The sequence below is a fragment of the Choloepus didactylus genome, chromosome 12 (assembly GCF_015220235.1).
Source record: "Choloepus didactylus isolate mChoDid1 chromosome 12, mChoDid1.pri, whole genome shotgun sequence".
Classification (NCBI taxonomy): Eukaryota; Metazoa; Chordata; class Mammalia; order Pilosa; family Megalonychidae; genus Choloepus; species Choloepus didactylus.
In genome coordinates, this window is record NC_051318.1 from 409,094 (window position 1) to 414,886 (window position 5,793).

The window sequence follows — 5,793 nt, forward strand, 5'->3', positions numbered from 1 at the left end:
AAACCCTGTCCGATGGGCAGTGGGAGGATCTGGGAAGGCTGGGTCGGGGGTCTGGACGCAACACTCCAGGCAAGAGGCCGTTGGCTGTGCACCTGCCGACCTCGCGATGAAGGTAGTCTCAGAAGGAGACAGCGGAGAGAAGAGCCAACCAGAGTTTCCAGCTGTAATCCACACACAGTGTGGCAATGAATTATTAGATGGAAGTAGAGGGAAAGGGACAGAAGGGAGAGGCTTTGGAAGCTGAAACTTGGCAAGGGTTGATGTGACACATACTGGACTGGAGAGAGTCAGACAAGATTCCGGAACTTCCTGCTGGGCAGCCAATTTGGAAGGAAAGGTTTATAATCCTTTTAAATGAACTCTGTGTTACAGAATTTCAGATAGTCAATGTGTTATGTTTTTTGCCCTAGGCTTTAACATGTACCTGTGTCCCCTAAGAGCCATGGTGATATCCTAGATAAAAGAACAAAGCATACGGAAGATGTATCTTTCATAGTTTTACACTTGTTTGCTTATCCCACCATCCCCACTATGAAGATTATTTACTGTTAGACTGAGGGTCTGCGAAATAGCTGCACCTAGTGCCTTTTGTAGTGGTTTTTGAAAATACTGGATTAAATGACAACTCTTTAAAAAGCACACCCACCACCCACCGCAGAAGTTTGCAACCTCCATTCTCCTGAGCTGAAGACATGTGAGGGTGTTGCACTGCGGATCCCACGGGAATCAGGGACTTGCTGGGAGACGCCTCGGGTTGGGGCTGAAGGCTTTCCAGGCCTGGGGCGCCTCTGGGAGGCTGGTGGGTGTGCAGTGGGGGCTGACGGGGAGCTCACCCCTCCGCACGGCTGCTCTGCTGGTTCAGGCGCTGGGTTTCCAGCTGCAAAGCCGACGAGGGCCTGGGGCTCAGACTTGTCAGGTTGTCTTTGCAGACAGAAAGCGCTAGATCTCCAACTAAGCCAGACAGAGCCGGTCAGTGCAGTTCACCACACGTTTGTGGACTCTGTGTTTGATCTGGTTACGATCACAGTAGCCCTTGACCTTGCTTTTGATGTTGGAGACGGACACCTGCAGAAGTGCCGCCTTCGATCATTTACAGTGACGGAGGCCGCCCCAGCCGTCATTCCAGATGTCGTTCTCCTTTCTGCCCCCACAGTGCGGCCTGGACAGCCACGCACTCCCTTTCCGGGCCTCTCCTGGACCTGGAGTCACAATATAACCCAGTTCCAGCCAGCGAAACGGGGAGACCGCTGGCTTCGGGGAAACCTTCACCGGCCCTGATGACAAGGAGAGTTGAGACATGGCACCCTTTCCCTCTCTCTCCCGTCTTACATGCAGGTCAGAGGCCCAGGGCCTGAGGATGCACCGAGGGTGAGGATTTTTTTGAGTCCGTTTCCATCTGTGTGACCCTGGGCAAGTCGTTAGTCTTCGAATGTGTCTACAAAGTAGTGAATCAGGTTTGAGAGTTTATAAGCTCTGACATTTGTGTTCCTGTGATGGCACCAGAACACACACAAACAAATGCAACACACACCGGGTACTTTCTCATTAATCTCTTCAGGTTACTTGTCTTATAACAAGTATGTTCTGTCATAACAAGCACATTCTCTTCTCCCAGGGTTCCCAGGAACACCTTTACCCTAGAGAAAGCATTATTTCCCCTAAGTTATAAGAAGTTTTAATGGAAAATATAACACACATTTCAGTCACCGAGTGCTCAGCAGACATAACCAACAAGAGCCCCGGGCGAGGAGGCTGGCAGCCCTGTGCACGCTGGTAATCAGTAACATATGATTGCTTTCTGAGCCAGGCGTGCGGGTTCTTGAGGACACTTTTGGTGCTGGGCCCCCTTGACTTCCTCAGAATCTAGAGGAAATGCCAAGTCTCAAGGAAGGCAGGAATGTCCCCTCGATGTGGCCTGCGTCGTCGGGCTCTTACCTCTTGCTTTGTGGGGCCCACTGCTTGCCCCACGAGGAAACGCAAGTCGCTGGATCCCTTTCTGATTGCACCAGTGGGGGAAGAACTTTATTACTTTTGCTTAGTGTTCCCAGAAGTGTAATTAAATGAGATCAGCAGGGTAAACGTAGGAATTAAACAAACCAGGGTTTGATTTCCGGTTTCAAATACCACTTTCTCCTTTTATATACCTATAAAAAGAGCATCTGGCGTAGTTTGGAGATAAGGTGGTTTCTCTTAGTAAGAATGAAATGCAAGTCTGGAGAACTGTGCAATGCTTAGATGGCACTTTAAACAGAGCGTCTCAGAGGCTTGATTGGGTAAGGGTTGGACGGTGTCCCTGTGTTTCCCGCGTGGTTCCCCAGCACTCGGCTTCCTCACCCTCGGTGCATCCTCAGTTCTGGAGCCTCCAGCTGTCTCGGGGCTGAGCCCGGGCGCCTGCCTCCCCTTCTGGAGGGTGGTTCCCGAGGGTGCGGCTCGCGTGAGTCCTGGCACTGCCTGATGGGCGTCCGAGGACTGAACTCCACCCACGCGCTGCAGCTTCGGGGCGTCTTCGTCTTTGGGGCGTAGACTCGGGTGACCTTAACCAGGCTTCTGAGGCTGTCTCGAAGGTCAGTTTGTTAGTATGGTGGAGCTGATGACTCGGTGTTCTATAATTAGGCCGTAATTAAGGGGAGAGGCGAGGAGAAGCCGCCGTGTGCCCTTCCCTGGCACAGAGCTGCCAAGAACGGCCCCAGGGCCGCAGTCCTCGGGCAGAAGACATCACCTTCATGACACCTTGATTTGAAATTTTTTTAGCCTTGAAACTGTGAGCTAATAAATTCTGATTTTTGTTTACTCTCCTCAGGTGGCCTGGGGCTCCCCACAGGGCTGTAAACACCCAAGTCTCTCTTTTAGGGCCTTCAGGAAGCCGTTCATTCTCTTTAGCGTTTGACTTTTTAATTTCCATTCTCTAGGGTCCTGCAGCAGCCACTAATGTGGTTCTCCCAGCGCATCTTTGACACTTTGGGTGCTCATTTTGGGGCCTGAAGGCTTATGCTCATTTGAGCTGCTTCATGATCTCCAAAATCTCCTCTCTCTGGGACTTTGGCTTCTTCCATTTGAATCTCATTATTCGTGGTGCTGAGGATAGAAACAAATTCAAGTGCAGTTCTTTAACTGCCATGAGCTCGGGGGAGCACATTGTTCCCCGTGGGCTTGTCATGGGGGGTGAAGAGAAGGTGCAGGGCAAGAGCTGAAAAGGGCAGGGTGGGAGCCGGGGAAGGGTGGCCCTGGGCGGTGGGTGCCACGCCCGAGAAGGCTGTCGGGGTTGGGGGCTCTTCGGGCAGAGGGTGCCCCTCACTGGGTCCTCCTGCTGACCTTCCATCGCCTCCGAGTGAGACGCGGAGGGCTCTCTGGAAAAGATTCAGGCTGGGGTCCTGGGTGTCGCCTGGGGGCTTTGTGAGGGTCCGGGGAGCGGAGATTCAGGGAGACCAGGGTCAGCAGCGGGGCCACTCGGCCGGCCACTGGGGGAGGAGCTGTGGCTGGAGACGTGTGTCCTGGTGGTTCTGACCCACTGGGCTGGGGTTGCATTTGGGGTGTGGTGGGCTGGCGGTGGCACTTGGAGTGATGCTCCATGAGGACAAGTGGCACAGATGTGGGCCAGTGATAAGGTCTCAGTGAGTCCGGCCAGTGAGGTATAAACGTAGTGCAAAGCCGAGTGGACCCACGAAGGCTTCTCGTGGGGGCTCCAGGACCCCACCCCTGGCTGCGTGAGGGGCTTAGGTAACTGTCCCAAAGGTCTGCACAGGCATTCCCGGTGGCAGGTGAGGGCCGCAGAGTCCAGGCGGCTGGAATAAAGGGCTAATGATCGGGATGCAATCTGACGGGAAGGGCAGCAGGGACAACCCACTATTCCGGCAGGCAGGCCCCGTGCCCAGTGGAAATGCTGGGTGGGGGCCTGGGTGGGGATGGACAGTGACCCCAAGGGATGGTCACCCCCACTCCAGGGTGCACTCCCTGCCGAGTCACCCACCGAAAGTGCTCCCCATCTTGAGGCTTGTGGGGAGCAGGCCGACCCCAATTCTCCACCAAGGGCGGAGGCAGCCACGGGTGTTGGGGGGCTGGGAGGGGAGGGCGGGCGGTGGAGGCCGAGACCCCGTCCCGGGTGTGGGCTGTGCGGGAGCTGCAGCTCCAAGCCGTGTGCTCACCTACAAACCAAATCCAGAGGCAAGTCGTGAAGAATCTCAAGGGTGCACGTTGCGTGGAAGCCCAAGTTCAGGCAGCTTCTGAGCGTGGGTCCAGCTTGCTTGGATGTCCACGAGGCGGCCCCGATTCTCAGCTGGAAAACAGTGCCAAGGTAGAAATGAGAACTTTTTCTGCACAAACCAACCTGAGTGGCCAGAAGGCAGGTTGGAGGCGAGTGGCCGAGGGTCTTAGGCGGAGCTAAGGGTCTGACCGTGTCCCAGCATGGAACTGACGGGTGTGTGGTGAGGCTTCTGTGAGCGCCCGTGCCTTTCACCAGTTCTCTCTTGTCACACGTCAAAATTGGAGGAGAGCTCTTTTTGGATCAAAGAGGGGCGGTTGTCTGGAAGGTGTTTTTCCCTCACATCTTCCTACTGTTTTGTGCACCAAATCTACTGGAACTGTTGACGTTTTGCTCTTCTTTTCCTCTGGATTTTAAAGCCAGAAAATTAATGTGTAAGAAGTTGGAAGAAAATGACTTTCACAGGACAGAACGACCTTGCATTTTTGGTCAGGAGAAGAGGAAAACAGCAGACACGCTAATTACTGAATTGCAATGAACTTTTCTACTATCCTTTGAATCTCTCAGAGGAATCAAAACAAAATGAAATTAGAGCAGCAAAAGCAAGCAACCAGCGTTGCAAGCAGACAACAGGTGGAGATAAAAGGAAAACCTTCAAATTTTCCCAAAGTATCAGGAGAAAAATGTGACTTCTGCTCCTAGGGGACTGGTAATGATTTTCTTCTTTGTTTCCCTCATCTTAGCAGTAGTTTTTAAGAGCAGGCATCGCCACGCGTGCGCACACACACACACACACACACTCACACACACACACACTCACACACACCGTGCTCTCTCACCCCAGATGTAAGTGGATCGAAGATGCCAGGGAACGGGTGACACGGTTTAAACAGGCGTTGCTGCGAATGCTGATGTGCAAAAGCAAACTCTCCCTGGTGCTGTGTAGCCGACTGAGGATGGCTAATGCTAGAGGCACTCGGCAGAGAAAAGCTCTGGGCCCCCCAAAGACAGAAAACGGATGAAAAGCCAGAGGGGCTTTACTTTCCCCTTGTCTTCCTCCCACCTGGCATCACGGCCCGAGAAGTTGGCCTGTCTCAGCCCTATTTATCCTGTTCTAAGGGGGAAAAGCCCCACCCCCCATTTTCCTTTGCATTTTGCAAGCCTCAGCTGGGAGGAACTGGCCGTTCACTCCAGATTCTGCCGCCCTCCCCTTGGCTACGTGCCCTCTCTCCGTTCCTCTGTGCGGGACTTCAGCTCCCTGCACAGACATACTGACAGCTTGTGTTCCGACCCCTGGGCCTGCCGTGGTGGTTGGCGCTTTTCTGGGCAGAGAGGATGGTGCACAGAGCGGCCGGGAGCCAGGCTGCTCCAGATGGGCCAGGCCAGGCCGCTCGGGAACGACTCCAGGCCGCTCTGGACCAACGGGGTCCAAGGCCGCTCCGGAACGACCTGCCTTCCCCCTCAGAGGTTTCTAGAATCCTGGGCCGTGGAATCACACCAGGCTTTGCTCCGAAGTGTTACGAGTAAAGCCCATGCCTGATTACGACTGGACTTTCCCTTCCTGCTTAACAGAAGTTCTAAGATGACAGGTTTGC

The 5,793-nt window shown here is 53.9% G+C and overlaps 1 long non-coding RNA gene across 2 annotated transcripts; it reads right to left on the minus strand.

Annotated features, from left to right (window-relative positions):
* Positions 1–2,904: 2,904 nt before the first annotated feature.
* On the minus strand, positions 2,905–5,238 carry LOC119507307. Of its 2 annotated transcripts, none has more exons than XR_005211200.1 (3): positions 5,038–5,238; positions 4,143–4,273; positions 2,905–3,075 (listed from the first exon to the last, which is right to left on the minus strand). It is a non-coding gene; the product is annotated as an uncharacterized LOC119507307 (long non-coding RNA). The 2 variants fall into 2 exon arrangements; XR_005211199.1 differs by lacking the exon at positions 2,905–3,075 and adding an exon at positions 3,419–3,782.
* Positions 5,239–5,793: the final 555 nt, after the last annotated feature.